The sequence below is a fragment of the Tupaia chinensis genome, unplaced genomic scaffold (assembly GCF_000334495.1).
Source record: "Tupaia chinensis unplaced genomic scaffold, TupChi_1.0 Scaffold142001_1, whole genome shotgun sequence".
NCBI lineage: Eukaryota > Metazoa > Chordata > Mammalia > Scandentia > Tupaiidae > Tupaia > Tupaia belangeri.
This window is the reverse complement of record NW_006201854.1, coordinates 166769-185096: the sequence shown is the minus strand read 5'-3', so window position 1 is coordinate 185096 and position 18328 is coordinate 166769.

Sequence of the window (18328 nt, the reverse complement as noted above, 5' to 3'; positions counted from 1 at the left end):
GTGCTCATGTGTGCCCACAGATACATAAGCACAGATTAACCTTTGCTATCCATTGTCTGTGACACCATAGAACCCAGGAATCCTGGAATTAAACAGTTGGAAGTGTCATCAATTGGAATATTGGAAATATAATCCCAAATATGTTATAGTTGCTTGAAGATTTACAGGTCTAAATGATTTTGCATATTTTATGTATTTTAGATAGGAACCTTCCCAATAAATCTTGAAGTTGCAAGAGTATATTGCTTTCATGATGTTTTGCAGAAGAGAAAAAGATACAGATTCACAGTTCTCTTCCGCTTGGCCCTTAATGGAGTGACATCAGACATCTGGTAAATTGGAAAATTCTTACTCGGTCTCACCTCTCCTAACTCCAAGTGCCAAGCCCTTGTATCCACAATACTTAGCAGATCAATTGTAATTCCTTCCATTTATTGATAGATTCAGGGTTAGATGATGGCTTGCATCTGAATAGAAAAGAATTCAGGGTAGGATGATGGCTTGAGTATACTTCCAGGGTTTTATGTGCCTCAATTAAACTGATTCTTTGTAACAAACTTTTTTTTTTTAGGTATGTATAGGTATTACCTTACTTTCTGTTTTTAGGCATAAAATCTAATTAAAACAATTTTTATCAGGACTAGCAGTTAGCGTAATGACTATGTCACTGAACTTCCATGTCGTCAACCGCAGTTCGAGTCCCAGACCCGGTGGTTTATACTCACTCCAGGCACGTGTGCGTGCTTGCCCAAGATCCCAAGAGGAGAATGGAAGAGAAGGGATTGTGGTGTGGCCATTCCCCCCGGGGGATGATTTCTCACTTTCTGTCTCTCTGTCTCTGTCTGTCTCTCTGGCGAGTGCACGCATCCTATAGCAAAAACCTCTCAAAAAATTTTTGTTTTCCTTAGGGTGTATGTACTCATGAGAGAGAGACAGGGACAGTGAGAGAGAAAGTGAAAAATCACCCTCTGTGGTAATTACCACACCACAATCCCTTCTCCTTGATTCTCTTCCTGGGATTTTAGGCACACTTGCACACGTGCCCAGCATGATATTCAAGCTTCCAGGTCCAGGACTCTAACCAGGGTAGCCATGTGGGAAACCAGCACCTTAACCACTATGCCACCTGCTGGCCTCCAAGTCAGATTTTAATATACAAAGATCTGTAGTTTTCTTTTATTTAACAATATTTAATTGCCAGATAAATATCGAATATATTTAAATAATATCCATAATCAAATTAACATAACTGTTCATCTTCTAAATGAAAATCTGTATTCTGTGATCAATATTTTCTCCACCCCAGAAGCCTGATAACCACTGTCTACAGTTGGCTTCTATGGTTTGTCTTCCGTGGATTTTACATATAGTAAGCATCTTTCTGTGTTTGGCTTATTTTGCTTAGCATAAGATACGTCAGGCTCATCCATGTGGTCACAGGTGCCAGGATTTCCTTCTTTTTAATGACTGAATAATATTCCGTTGTATATAACTACTATTCATTATCCACGTATCCATTGATAGACACTTCAGTCATTCCTTTTTTTTTTTTTTTTTGTAGAGGTTTTCGCTATAGGGCACGTGAGCTCGCCAGACAGACAGACAGAGAGATAGAAAGCGAGAAATCACCCCCCGAGCGGGGATGGCTATGCTGCAATCCCTTCTCCTCTGTTCTCCTCTCAGGATCTTGGGCACACACGCACATGCGCCCAGCGTGAGTTTAAGCCACCGGGTCCGGGACTCGAACCGCGGTCGACTACATGAGAGTTCAGCGACAAAGCCATTATGCTAACTGCTGGTCCCAGCACTTTAGTCATTCCTATATTGTGGCTGCTGTGAGCAATGCCCTAGTGAACATGGAAGTGCAGATATTGTTTTGAGAGCCTTGCTTTATTTTCATTGCATATATGCCTAGAAATGGGACTGTTGGATCTTCTGGAAAATTACTTGATTTTCTTGATCAGGAAACAAAGGCCTACCCAACTTAAATAAATCATTCAAGGTCTGACAGAAAAGAGACTTAACAGGTGTATACATTCCGGTCATTTTTACATTGAAATTAGTTCTCTACCACCACACTACAATTCCTAAAAGCTAAGAGACTGAAGAGTTCTACTATGAAAGATTTTCATACTAAGACCTCATTGAAAATCATTGCAGCTTTCATGCTTGAACTGTTTTCAAGCTTAAGCATATTGTTCAAGGTCAAACACTATCTGATAGATTCTGTCTCCTTTCTATTCAGATTCAAGCCATCATCTAATGTACATAATAATTAGATTTGACTTTCATAAAAAAATGTAACATACCCTCCTTGTCACTACACATTTCCTTCAGCCATACAGTGATTTAAAGATGGTACAGTGCAGCAAAATATATATATTTCTTTAATAAATAAATAAATAATAAATAAAAACAACAACAACAACAAAAAACATGGTATCCACAAATGCCTCAAGTTTTATCTACTTTTTACCTTCTAGATTCTCTACAGAAACTCATTGAACCTGAACGATACTATAGCTTCCTGTAGAATCCTTCTAGAACACTGTCTAAAGGGACAAACATCTTCATCTACGAGGGAGCCAGCTCCATGACACAGTGGTAATGTACTGATTAAAATAACCTGGATCTCACATGGTGAGGATGCTTCACTTCCCCAGCCTGGCTGACCTAAGCCATACCAAGCACACGTGTGAGTGCCCAAGATCTGACTAGCTGGATGACAAGAGGAAGGTGATCATGACATGACCAGACCTTGTGTAAGAGGCTCCTTTCCCTCTCTCCTTCTCTCTCCTTCTCTCTCTCTCTCTCACTATCTTTCTCTCTCATGCATGCCTATGTGCACATGCAATATAGTAAGTCAAGGGGTGAACAAGGGACAAAAACGAGGAGAAATACATTTCTTTTAAGCATCCATTAATCTTCTAACGATTAGGTGCCCTTGCTGCAATACCCTATGGAGCAGAAATGCTTAAAATTGCAGTTCATGTTGGTGGGAGCATAAATGAGGGAGCCATTTATAGAGAACAGTTCAACATTATTGATCAACTTTAAAATGCACAGGCCCTTTAACCCACTGATCCTACTATAGACATTAATTATAAGGAACATACTTTATTAGAGTAAAAGAGATACAGACTGATAGATGGATAACTGACAGATGGATGGATGGGTGGAGAGACAGACAATGAATAGAGACACTACTGATGCTCTGGGTTCTCAAGAAGTGAAAAGACGAAGGCCCTTCCCAGTGGTACTCTGTAAGGGATCATCAGGAAAAGTTGTACTTTCTGGTAAGGCAGTGAGGTTTTGACCACCTGGTGCCTCTAAGTTCAAGCAGCAGATGTATTAGTTATAGCTATTGAAGTCTACAAAGTGAGGCCAGAAATGGTCTCTGTGAACAACTGGCCACACAAGTCCAAGTCACTGCAGGGTCACAGATCTTAGCCAGAGCTGAAATCTGTTCATCTCATCCCTACAAAAGATAATGTTTTGAGTTCCTGGAGGAGACCCCTGCTCTTGAGTATTGATGACATGGATGGGGCCGTCACCTAGATGCCAGTGGTTCTCATCCCTGGTTTTAGAATCATGTGAAGGAATACCTTTTGAAAACACTAACACCTGAGGTCAGTAGAAGGCATGCTGATTAAGGCACTGAACTCCCATGAGGCCTACAGCATTTTGAGCACTAGATTTAACAGCTTGAAAATCACACTGGACATGCACGTATGCATGTGCAAAATCCCTAAAGGTGAACGGAGGAGAAGGGATTGCTTTCATCCCTCTCACTTTCCCTCTCTCTGTCTCTCTCTGGCAAGTGCACAAACACTATGGCAGAAATCGAAAAATAGAAAAAGAAAACAAAAAGAAGAAAGAAAGAGGAGACAGGAAGAAAGAAAGAAAGAGAAAAGAAAGAAGAAAAAGGAAGGAAGAAACAGAAAGAAAAAAGAGAAAAGGAAAGAGAGAAAGAAAACACCAACATATGAGTGAAACACATCGAGATTCAAACTAGTATGATTTGGACCTGGGCACTAGCATAATTTAAAAGTCATTAGATGATTCTAAACATGTAACCAACATCAAGAACCTTAGAAAGAGGACCTCTGCATCCCTGGACTCCCACAGAGTTGACTGTGGTTTTAGTCCCGGACCTGGAAGCTTAAAATTCACACCAGGTGCACATGCGTGCGTGCCCAAGATCCCGAGAGGAGAATAGAGAAGACGGGAGCATGTTGTGGCCATCTCTCCACTGGGTGGTGGTGGGGGGGAGGTTTGTGATTTGTGATTTCTTACTTTCTCTCTGTCTGTCTGGTGAGCACATGCACCCCATTGTAAAAGTCTTTCAAAAAAAAAAAAAAAGAAAGAAAGAAAGAAAAGAAAAGAAAAAAGAAAAAAAGAACCCCTCGATTTTCACTGTATTACTTCATATACTTACCACTTCTTTCCACTCCCCACCTGAATGTCACCCACCTGAAGGTCAATAAACTGAAGCACTGTTTCATAATATGTGGAATGTGAGCTGTCTGCACCAACATCGTCTGGGTCACTTACTAAAATGTAGAGTAAAAAATGAACAAAAATCTCTGTAAATGGGTCTAAGTTCTGCATTTGAAACAGGTATTCTAGTGTTCTAATGTGTAATAACAAATAAAATGGAGAACCAGGACCGAATCCTTGCAAGTGGATGCAGCAGATCCTGGTAACACTGACGCAAGGCAAAGACTGAGGGCTGCTCAGAAGGTACCAGCTCAACCAGCATGTGCTCAGTATCAACGACAAAAGCGGATCAGAAAATGCTAGTTCACTGTTGGTCTTGACCATGTTGGAGAGGATCTCTTAGCGTCCCACTGACTTTCTGTGCTCATGAAAAATATTTATATTACATCATCACTGTTTGACCCACAGTGACTCGCTGTTGGTGAAACATCACCTGACGTCAATATGTAGTGCTGGAAGCCTGTATGCCACTCCCCTGCTGCACCAACAATCAACTCTGCAGGCCTCGTGAGTGGGTAACTGTACTTACTCTGCTTTTAGAGATGATCCATTCAATGAACTGACTTCAGCACTTTGCACAGAACGATGGTTTATCATGCTTGGCCTCATTGTCTCGTCTACCTAGAACAAGGCCTACATGTGATTTGAAAATGCTCTCAGATCTTCCTAAGGAAAAATCAACTTCTTAAATGTTGAATCCTGCCTCCAGCAGCATAAACAAGCCTCTATATCAGAGAAAGAGGCAAGGATACTTGCAGCTAGCATGACCAATTTCTTTCTTTCTTTTTTTTTTGGAGAGGTTTTTGCTATAGGGCACATGCGCTCGCCAGACAGACAGAGACAGAGAGACAGAAAGTGAGAAATTACCCCCCAGAAGGGATGGCCATGCTGCAATCCCTTCTCCTCCCTTCTCCTCTCTGGATCTTGGGCACGCACGCAACACACACCCGGCGTGAGTTTACGCCACGGGGTCCGGGACTCGAACTGCGGTTGACTATGTGGGAGTCCAGCAATATAGCCATTACACTAACTGCTGGTCCCCAGCATGACCAATTTCTGTTTTGTTTTGTTTTGTTTTGTTTTTCCCCTGCACCTGTTATAACCATCTGCAGAATAGTTTCTTTGAGGAGCACAAAGTATCTCACAGTCTGGCAAAGTTGGTCAAATACGCCATAATGTTGGTAGGTAGCTAAAGATGTGGCTCATGTCCTTGTACCTATCACTTATAAAATAAGTCACCAGAAACAGATCCTTTCACCTCTTGGAGCCTCAGTTCACACATTTGCAAAATGGAGGAAGACAAACTTTTAAGCTTTTCTCAAAAAACACAAAAGATGTTGGGAGATTAGACTGTGAAATGATAGAGCAATACTTAGAAAACTACAAAATTTCATGTGATGTCCTTTATAATTTACATGACTAGAGATAAGGGTGTGACAGCTAGTCATCCCTTGAGCAATTGATATTCTCCTTCCAAAATAGTTTCCTTTGCAAGTAATGGTACTGTTGCTCAGTAATTCCTGAAGTTTCTTCACAAAAAACAAAACCCCATTCTGCCATAAACTGAAGTCATAGTCTGGAGTGTAAATGACTTGCAGAGCATCTCCTATCAAGAGACATAATGGTGCGAAGAGCAGACATGACATGTTCCCCCAACACTTCCAGGGAGAGTACACAGACTCTTAGGGCTCCAGAGTGAAGCTTAAGAAGGAGATTGGAAAAGTAAGTCTGAGAGAAGTGGGAGATTCAAGGTCTCTGAGGACAGTCATGAGAAGAGACCTTCAAAATTCAGATCCGTTTTTAAATGGAAAAATGATCTACCCTTTCAAAGCCTTCTCTGACTTGAGAGAAGCCCCAGTATGACACAGGACCCTGAGAGAATTCCTCACGGAATAGATAGGCCCTCTTTTCTCAGGTGGTCACGAGGGAGGGTAGTAGTGCCTACAGCAGCAGAGGAGATTGGTGACGGGTCAGCCCTTTCATATGAATAAGTTATTTCTCGATAAAAGTATGCTGCCTAACAGGCAGGGCCAGGAAACACTAATTCACAGGCTTTTAGTGGTTGACAGACACTTCACATTCATAACTTGCTCTCTGCTAGCAGCAGCCATTAAACCAGTGGCAGGAGGTTTGGGGCCTCTGAAGAAAGCAAGATGACCTTGGTCAGGGTCAGTAGGAAAGAAAAGGAACATATTGAGATCAGCTCTTATAACAGTAGAAATAGAACTGAAATCATCTAAGACCGTTGCTGATTAACTCTAAAACCTCTCACCCACCCAGGTAACCTGATCTCTCACGGTTCCACGTTACAACATTATAGACTCATGAATAGTCAGTGTCAAGAAAAGACGACAAGAGAAGGTTTCTGAGCCTCCTTTTCTGAGTCCAGAGATAATAAGTGCTCTTTTCTTAGATACCAATATACTCAGTGACTTATTCAGAACAGAGATGGTGGCATAGAGATATTCGTTGAAATATACTATTTAATAGATCTAAAGTTTCTACAAAGTAATTTACCTTTTTTTAGAGAGTTCTGCTTTAGGGCATGAGTACTTACCAGAGACAGAAACAGGGACAGATGAGAGGGAAAGTGAGAAATCATCCCCCAGAAGAATGATCATACTGCAATCCCTTTTCCTCCATTCTCCTCTCAGGATCTTAGGCACACATGTACATGTGCCTGGCATGATTTTCAAACCACTGGGTCCAGGACTCGAACTGCACTTGGCCATGTGGAAGTCCAGCAATGTAACCACTAAACTATCTCCTGGCCCCACTATGTTATATTTTAATTTTACCTTGTGATTTGTAAATATTAAAAACAGGAATTTTTTTTGGTTATTTCCTTTATAGGCAAATGAAACTACATAATAATTGCAATAATGCTAGTATTAATAATGTGTATTAAACACTTCTATTTCTGGCACCACGCAAAGTGCCTTATATGGATTATCCCATTTACCCCTCACAAGAACTCTATGAGACTGGGTGACTTGTTTTCTTATTTTCCAGAAAAACGAACAGGTTCATTAAGGTTCACTTGTTCATGTTCGTGCAGTAGGAGTCAAAGCTGGTATTACAACTCTGCTTGCAAAGTCCTCAATAATCTGGAGCCAGACATCATGACATCTGCTGGGAAAATAATGATGAGAAAATAGGATATGATTTCTCATAACAAAAATAAAGTTTATCATGAATAAATATACAAACATCCTATTTGTAACCCACTGTCTCAAAACAAATAATTTAATAGTTATTTCACAAATGAGAAAATTGGCATTTAATAGCACACTTACCCAAGATTACAAGGATAATGAGGGATGAAGCCAGAATTGAAATGAGTTGTAGACCAGCTGTGGCACATACTTGTAAGAAACTGTTGCTCTGTAGGCTGAGGCCACATGGGATGCCTGGATTTGATTCCCTGCCAACCCTATAAGCAGGGGGAGGTGATATGTACCTGTAGTCCTGGCTTGTAGGGAGGCTGAGGGAGGAGGATCAAGACTTTAAAAATAAAGTCCTTATTTTTTCTGAATCCAAAAATCTGTGTTTCATTCACTCTATAATACTGCATCATAAATAAGTATGTGTCCCACAATTTAAGAAAGAAAAATAGAAAGCAACTATCCAATAAAGAAGACGAGATTTCTTTCTGAGTTCAAAGCTCTTTTATACACATAGCTAGCAAAAGATATTAAAGTACTGAAAGTGATTAAAAAAAAAAAAAAGCCTGGGAATGTCAAAGCTATTTAAATATCAAAAATTACAGTTCAATGTATATTTTTTACACAAATAAAATGTACCCTTACCTGATGGCTGCTGACCCATGAACTCCCTGAATGCCCCTTTTCCCATAACAACACAACAGCCAATGATCTTAGTGATGTCCAAAGACAGCATAATGTCTTTACCTTGCCCTGCACAAAGATGAATTACAGATGGATTCAACTCATACACAGGAAGAAAAGTAATAAAAGCTAAATAGAGGGATATCTTTATAATTCTAAGATTATAAATTATTTATAAAATCAAAATCCCAAAATGATAATCCACAAAGGAAAGGAAAACATTGATGGATTTTTTTTTTAAGAGGTTTTTGCTATAGGGTATGTGCGCTTGCCAGAAAGACAAGAGACATAGAGAGACAGAAAGCGAGAAATCAACCCCCATCCCCTGCAGGGGTGATGGCCACACCACAATCCCTTCTCCTCTATTCTCCTCTCAGGATCTTGGGCACACACGCACACGCACCTGGCGTGAGTTTAAGCCACCAAGTCCAGGACTTGAACTGCAGTCAGTCAACTCCATGGGAGTCCAATATTAAAGGACTGAAAGTGATTTAAAAAAAAAAAAAGCCTGGGAATGTCAAAGCTATTTAAATATCAAAAATTACAGTTCAATGTATATTTTTTACACAAATAAAATGTACCCTTACCTGATGGCTGCTGACCCATGAACTCCCTGAATGCCCCTTTTCCCATAACAACACAACAGCCAATGATCTTAGTGATGTCCAAAGACAGCATAATGTCTTTACCTTGCCCTGCACAAAGATGAATTACAGATGGATTCAACTCATACACAGGAAGAAAAGTAATAAAAGCTAAATAGAGGGATATCTTTATAATTCTAAGATTATAAATTATTTATAAAATCAAAATCCCAAAATGATAATCCACAAAGGAAAGGAAAACATTGATGGATTTTTTTTTAAGAGGTTTTTGCTATAGGGTATGTGCGCTTGCCAGAAAGACAAGAGACATAGAGAGACAGAAAGCGAGAAATCAACCCCCATCCCCTGCAGGGGTGATGGCCACACCACAATCCCTTCTCCTCTATTCTCCTCTCAGGATCTTGGGCACACACGCACACGCACCTGGCGTGAGTTTAAGCCACCAAGTCCAGGACTTGAACTGCAGTCAGTCAACTCCATGGGAGTCCAGCAACATAGCCATTACGCCAACTACTGGTCCCAACATTGATGGATTTTAATACATCAGAATTAATAAAACTTTTTAACACAGGTACCCCAAAGTTAACAGACAGGTGCCAGACTCAGAAGATAATCATCAAATTAAAAAAAATAAAGAATAAAGAATTAATAGAAAAAAGAATAAAGATTAATGAGAGTTTCTTCAAAACAGAAAAAGCCATGATATCCAAAAGAAAAGTTGGCACATTATTTGAATAGCACATGAGGAAAAACTTAAAAAGCTATTTTCTTGAGAAGGATGCACAGGGCCAGACAGTACAGCATTCAAACCCAATACTGCAGGGAAATCCCACTTGGGAAGGTTCCTGTTCAAGGCTAGAGACCTCTTGTGTATGCAGGGCATTCACCAGTCCATAACCTGGGTGGTGGCTGGATGAAGGCTATGGGTAGGCCACAGCAATCAATACCCTGCTGAGGGTGCTATCTCTCTCTCATTCATGGAAGAAAGAAAGAAAGAAATTTTTTAAATAAAAATTTAGAGATGTTTTGGTCATAGTGATGCAAATTGTAGCATTAATAAAACATGACTTTATGCAATTAGAATGGCAACAATTAGAAAAATCGATCCCACATGCTTGTGATGATAGGTCAAAATGGCAACTGTCATGCGCTGCTGATGGGGCACAAATTCACATTCTACTTACCTCATTTGTTTTTCCATAATTTCACATATAGTAATTGTGCTCCTATGTATGGGTCTTAAAGAGACTTTTACACAAGGGCACAAAGAGCCTTGAATTCTGTTGTACACTGTTTTTCATTTATATGTGATAGTGAAGAGCTAGGTGCAATCTAGAGCCTATCAATAAGACACATCAATAAAATAAAAGGCATGCCTAACATTTATGTTGAACAAGATCAGAAAGACTAATCTATATCTGTATGTGATGATGTTTGTTCCCCAAAATATGATGTTAAAGAAAATAGTTATGAAAACAATATTTACAATAGGAGTTGTCACAATTTGTCACAGGCCCACACAACAAACAATATATTTTTCAGACTTTCATATATGTAAATAAGTATAGGAAAGTACATTAGAAAGAAATACTTGAACAGAAAATTTATAGGTTCCCATCAGGGGAAGGAAATATGATTATAAATGTAAAATGCAGGAGACATAAACTTCATGATGGCTATGTACTATGAATATTAGAATAGCTTTGACAATCTGAACTAAAGAGAAAAACACGAAGAATTTTCCCAGTATGAATGCATTACGTGTTAGTCCAGTTAAAATATGATCATGTATGTTATCATCAACAGACAATTTTCCATTCTTATGTTCCTCGAATGTTTTGCTTCTTTCTTTTCCCCTTGATCTCCTTCATGTTCCATACTGTGATGACAAACAGTGATTGAATGTATAAAACAATGAAAAATAAACCAAAAAGTAAATTACAGAAAAATAGAGAATATGCATAGTGGTTTACCACTTAGTGAGCACCTACTACATGCCTGACTCTGCACTATACACTTTTCATTAATGATAATACTTCAGTCACAAACCTTACAATGCAGCATCTATTTTACAAAGGAGGAGGTTGAAGCAGAAGAGGCAAAATTATCAAAGGTTACAAAGACACTGAGGGGTTGACGGAGAGTTAGTCCCTGGGTTGTATTGGAGCTGGATGGCTGTCCTTTTGTCTTCCTCCTTGTCCCCTCTGATGACTATTTTAAGGAAGAGTCCTGCCTGGACATTCCCAGAAGAACATCATAAAGTCAGAGCTGGCTTCAGCCTGAGAGCACCTGTGGATCATCTGAGTTTTGACTTTCCAAATACTAGCCACCTTGGGAAATTTAAAGCAGCATGACACAGATAACCTCGGGTCTGCTGCGCTCCTTTTTACACGAGAAGAAAAGAGATGAGTATGAGTTCACAATCCCCTAACACTGTGCTTGGCACACATCCTGTATCAAGTGACTGTCCTTCAGAAGAGGGACTGGCTCAGTCAGGAAAGAGGCGTCAGCTGGGGCCGAAGTGGACGAGAAAGCATGTCTAGTTTTAAACAACAGGCATAGAGAAGGGTTGAACCAGAAACTGAATTAAAGGTTTGTCACAAATGGTGAAAAAGCAAAGGGTTTAATTTATTTTGACCTATGAGTAGCCATTATAAGCGAGAGTCAACAAATCAGTAGAAGAGCTGGGTATAGTTTCCTCAATGAATAGAGTTGAGGAACCTGTAAGGAAGCAGGTTGGTTCCCAGGGTTTCTGGTCAGTTATCACTGTACATCCACAATGGACCTAACTCAGGGCACTGCCCTGTGTGAGCCACATAGAGCCACGTATTTTCTGCCACCTAAACCATGATGCCATCCCCTGGGCATTAGAGAATTCATGGATCTTGAGTCAGATCCTGGCCTTCGGTGTAAGAGTGTGCACGTTCCTCCTTCTGAGGATCACAGCATGTATTATGACCATACTTCCCAGGTAGGCATATCTGTTAGCATAGGAAGCATCACCACTGAAAAGCTGATGGCAGGGAGTTACCAGCGTATCATCTTCCTCAATATCCCCTTCCTCCAAGGCCTCCCTCCTTTTTGCTTGTGACAGCGATCTTGATACCTAGAGTGAACATTTCACTATTTAGGGAAGTTAGAAAAGCTATTTAGTTAAAATTATTTTTATTACCTTAGTAACAGAAATGCTCACATTTTCATAAGAATGCTAATTTGTATTGGTTTTAATTTACTAGCCATTATGCTGTCCATATGCAATGTTTCCTAATGCAAAGAATGATGAGAGGGAAAAAATAGTTCTATTTTTTCAAGGTTTTTGCCATAGGGTTCATGTGCTTGCTGGAGAAGAGATAGGCAGAAAGAGACAACGAGAGAGAAAGTGAAAAATCATCCTCCGGGGCGGGGGGCTGATCATGCCACAATCCCTTCTCTTCCATTAACCTCCTGGGATTTGGGTCATGCACGCACACACACTTGATGTGATTTTCAAGCCACCGGGTCTGGGACTTAAACCAGATTCAGACATGTGGGAGTCCAGCACCTTAACTAACATATGCTGGCCCCAAAAGAGGAATTTTTTATGAGAGCATAATCAAAGGTAAATTATAACCACAGATAGAATGTAAATGAAAAGAAAACAAAGAGAATGTGGCATATAGCTGGGGAAACCACAGGTGAATAAATGGTAAGATATGGATTCTGTTTCTGAAATTCCCAGAATGACGGGGTGACTTTAGATTAGTCACTTAATCTCACTCTGCTTCAGTATTCTTATATGTCAAGGGAGAATAGTAAGAATTGTCTTAGATTGGGCCAGGAGGTGGTGTGGTGGCTAAGGTGCTGGATCTCCCATAACTGACCCTATAGTTTGAGTCCCTGACCTGGCAGCTGAAAAAACACATACTGAGTATATATGTGTGTTTGCATGAGCAAAATCCCAAGAAAAGAATAGAGAACAGATTGTCCTATGGACATCCCCCAAGGGGTGATTTCTCACTTTCTCTCTCTCTAACTCTCTCTAGAGAGCACATGCACTCTATGACAAAAACCTAAAAAAAAAAAAAAAAAATTGTAAGGACCAGCAGATGGTGAAATATTTACATTGCTGTTAAAAAAAAAATTGTAGGGACCAGCAGATGGTGAAATATTTACATCACTGTGGCTGGACTTCCCTGTAGTCGACGAGGTTTGAGTTCCAGATCCAGGGGCTTAAATCCACACTGGGCACATGTGGATTATAGCGTGGCCATCCCCCCAGAGGGTGATTTCTTATTTTCTGTTTATCTCTTTCTCTCTGGCAAGCGCACACACCCTATAGCAAAAATATCTCTAAAAAGAGAGAAAGAGAATTATATATGTCTCATAGGACTATAATGAGGGGGAATAAGAAGATGTGCATGGAAATAATTTAGAAAATGGTACATATATTGGCATTGGTATTTGATAGATTATTATTTACAGCAATATGTGGCTGTATAATTCATTTTTACTGATAATGACTAAGCTGTGTTAAAAGAAATGTTATTCTCACCTATACAGAAATGCAGTAAAAGGGAAAGGAAAAATGCAGAGTTTAGAAATTGAAGACATAGTCATTCAAATTAAGCTGAAAGATACTTTGTCACACTGAGAATTACAACAATGTGAGAAGACCTCACAGGCAGTGTACTTAAAGCCAAGAAAATATATGGCGAAACACTGGGGACCCCCAGGAAGTAATTAGATGGGGAGAAAGGGACCGTACAGTGAGAAGGAGAAAATGGAGCACAGAGAGAGAACATGAGTAGCTTGCGATGGAATAGTCTAGCAAGATCTGAGAGGTTGTCCTCGCTTGACTCAGAGAAGTTTTCTGGGTGTTGTGGACAAGCACCTCAGAGCACCTCAGAGGTGGGTTCAGGAAGGAAGGATCACATTCCACACAGCTACCCAAGTATGGTTCATGGAATAACATTGTGTCAAAATATTCAGAGAATCTTAGCAGTAAAAGAGTCTCAGAGATCATTTAGCAGTGGTCCACTTCATGTAAGAATTATGGGTATGCATTTACTCGCTTTTAGAGTAGGCCGCTCACTGTATCATAGACTATTCTATTCCACTATCACAGCGTATTTTTCTAAACAAGTCTTCTGTATAGGGAGCAGATATTTACATCTATGCCATGTCTAACAAATGGCTTTATTCTTTACATCAAAAATGTTTAAATCCCACCCCCTAGCATTGTCTGAGTCCCTCCTCTATGCCAGGCATTGCACCAAGCAGTAGAGATTTAAAAATAGAAAGAAAAGAAAAGCTTTCAAAGTAATCCATAGTTCTACAGTAGAATGTGGATAGTGACGGAAACCATGAGGAAGGGAGAGTTGTAGCCTCCTCTAGAGCCCTTCAAATATCTGAATGCAGTATCTGTTTGGTTTTTGTTTGTTTGTTTGTTTGTTTGTTTTTACCTTTTACATTACTCTATAAGATAGACCTTCACCAATAATTACTTTTTATAAATGTCATTTTTCGGATTTTTCTCATCTTCCTATGTCTTCTTTCCTGGACATGGTCCAGTTTTCAGAGTTCTTCCTAAAGGACCAGCAGATGGGACAATGGTTACATTGCCAGACTCTCACATGGCCACCCACAGTTCGAGTCTCAGACGCAGTAGCTTGAAACTCAAGCCAGGCACATATGCGTGTATGTACCAAATGCCAAGAAGAGAATGGAAAAGGGATTTCAGGGTAGCCATCTTCCTGGAAAGTGATTTTTCACTTTCTGTCTCTATCACTCGGGCAAGCTCAGGTGCCATAGAGCAAAAATCTCTTTAAAAAAGTTTAAAAGGCACTCAATATTTAAAGTTATATAGGAAATTAATTTCTTGAAATAAGGAATGTCTACAAGAAACTTACAAAGGCTCTTCCATACTCCTAATAAAGAACAGACTTGGGAACTCACAGAGAGCTAAACTTCTGCTGGCCTCGTAACCAAACTCTTAAGAGTATTGCTTTGGGCAGCATGGTGAAATGAGATAAACCTGGACCTCAGTGTAAAATGATCTGGATTTGAATTCTGTCTCTGTCACTCAGTAGCTATAATACCGTAGACAATATACTGCTCTCTGAGTATGGTGGCTCATACCTAAAATAAGAATATTATCTACCTATTTCACAGGGAACTGAGAAGAAAAAATGAAAGCAAAATGAGATCCTATCTATGTAAGTGCTTCATAAACAATAAAATTTAATGCAAATGTAACATGGCTTTGCTATTCTTATAATCAAATGGGTTGATACAGAACAAAATGTTCCATTCTGTAATTACCTGAATTCAGTAAAAGTCTGTTATAGTCTAACAAATTAAAATCCCTGTAGTAGAAATAGCTACCATTAATTGAGAGCTTATTTTATGCTAGGCAGTGTGCCAGGTGCTTTACAAACATTATCCAATTTGGTTCCTGAGACACAGATGACACTACAAGCTTACCAAACCTTTTTTTATCTTCCTTTTGGGCATACAGAAAAGTACATCTCTCCGCTTTGCCTGTAGCTAAACGGGAACACATGATTGAATACTAGCCTGCCCACACCTGTCCATAGAAAGTCTCATAAGATCTTATGCACTGTCTTCGTTCCCATCAGACAAATATAAATGCTCTCAGGTCAGTCTCTGCTGAAGAAGACTCAAGATCACGTTTCTTTAGCAACCTTGGGTCCTACAGTGCTATGGATCAGAGGCTCCTCCCCAAAGCTCCTGGCCTAACCTGGCATGTTGGAATGTGTTGTGAGCAAGAGAGGAAAACAAAACAAAACGAGAAAAGATTAGTTAACACTACCAAGGTTTGGAAATTATATATCACATTAATTATCCCACCTATCAGAATTTCTTAAGTCCCTTACTTGACACCTCAATCAAGAAATAATTTCCATAAATCCCTATGTCTACTAATCAGCTAATAGCGAGGCTTATAAACTTCCTTTCTGACCTCATTTCCGACCAGAGGAATTTTTTTTTTTTACTTTGTTCATTGCTTTATTTTAATTTCCTAGACAAGGACTCAACCAATATTTGTTAAGTAAATGTATCTATGTATAAAAATATGTTAATGTAGTTTGTTGTTTTTAATACCAGTTTTCCAGAGACGAAAGTGATGCTAAATTATGAACCCATATTCTTCTTAGTTGATATTTCTTACTCTTAAGCATTATACTGAAGAGCCCCATGTGACTGCTCCACATCTGTACAATGACCATTATGCTTTATCAACTGCAATTTGGCATTTTCTAGATGTTCTCATCATGTAAACACAATTCTGTGGTTCATGCAGCTTATAAGGACAGGCCACAAGGGCCAATAAGTTACTTCCAGATCATTCAGTGAAGTCATGAGATCAATATAGGTTCAACATGAATAAATATTCTATTCTCCTTAGCTAACCAGACAGAAGTTGGTGTCTCTGGATCCTCAGTCCGAAGAGACTCAACAAAATGGGTCAGGGCAGAAAATAAGGAAAACATGTTTCAAGGAAGGGTAGATAATCTTACTGATTTCTATTTCCTCTAGTCCACTGTAAGAAAGTAAAAGGAAAGAAAACTACCATAAATTAAATCATTAAATCTCATTTAACTCTAACAAGGACATAAAAATTATTACTTTCCTTGTTTCTCCAGAAGAAAGTGTGAGACTCAATGAAATGAAGGCTATTGTGCAGCCTGAGAGTTATGACACGGTTCAACCTAATTCTAATCTTTGCTCTTAAACTTTTCAACTGTTTGGGTTAATATTCCTCCACTAGCTTATTGTCACACTCTACCACTGTTAACTGGTAGCAGAAACACTGTTGTATAGGGAAATGGTTACATACAGCATTTATAAGAAAGTCCAAATTGGGGCTGAAATCTAGCTCTGTTACTAATTGGCTGAAAAATTCAGGGATTATTCAATTAATTTATGGGACGTCAGTTGTCTTAAATGTGTGATGTTGAGTTGGGTAGAGGGATTGGTATCAATTGGATTAATGCCTTACAACTCTTCCATGGCAACTTTTATACAGTTAATGGAAGAAGTGTAACTATTTGCAACATTGTTGTTGGTATTCTAGTCACTATCCCATTGAAAGCTTTTTGATGTTAAAGATGTGCTCTTTAGCTACAATATTTTCAGTGTAATAATAGATACTTTCTCCTTATGTATTTATTGTATTCATTTAATACAGATGTATCAAGTGTATGCTAAGATGCATGCCCAATGCCAGGTATTAGGGATATAGGTACAATTAAGATACACTTCCACCATCAAACCTCATTGAAGTTACATACCAGGGGGGCACTTAGCAACAACAACAACAACAAAAAAGAGAAGAATAGCAACAACAGCCACAAAAATGCACTGCCCCAGCAGAGCGTAGTCCTTAAAACCATGAAAGTTGTTTTGTGTGAAACAATGAAAACTACAATGAGAAAAGACTTCTGTTTTCAAAAATCACATAAAAAGAGCTTGGATGTTATGACTTTTTGTTTTTAAAAGAAGACACATTGGACAATATGAAAATCCAGGGCTTTTCTTGCAATTATCATACGAGGAAGGTTTCAGAGTAAACGTCCACCACGAATCTGGGGAGACACTTTGCACAGAGAGAGATGGGAGCCACCAATATCTATTCATCTGGAACAGAGGCTGCTGAGGTCATAAATGAATAGGAACATGTAAATGGTGATTTAGGCAAATAGCAGGAGACATTAGATTGAGAAGCCTCTGAATACCACAGCTTGAGGAATGTTCTCACACACATATAGATAGATAGATTTCTGAAGCTTTATCACATTCTCAGGATAAAAGTCTAAGAAACAACCCACAGCTCCCTGTACCTGGGCCAGTAGAGAACCAAAGCAGTCCATATTGTATTGATACATAGTCTGGGTGTCTAGCTTAGTACTTGGGTTGTCAAAAAAGTCATGACACGTTTTTTTCATAGAAAAAAAAAAAGGAAAAAAAATACATCATGACTTTCCCGACAACCCAATTAATAAAACCTTAGCAAAATTAGTCTTTAACTTTTATCTTTTACTTCATGATGAGTCTTACAAAACCTAACCATTTACCATCCTCACAATGAATGGAGCCTAATGTTTCAGTTATGGAAGTTAGCAGTAACCATAGTAAGTCTTTGTAGCTACCTGGCCATGACAGGATTTAATCAGCTCAAGGATTACAAAGCCATACCAAGCTTCTCAAACAGGATCTTAGAGCTCTCTTGACTAACTCCATTTGTTCCTGCTGCCTTGGTAATTACTGCTTATCTTTAAACCTCTTGCAGAAAACACTAACCAGCCATTCCATTCTGCCATTCTCTGCCTGCCTGGAACAGAAATTACAGTGGTAGCCACCCCCATCCTGCTG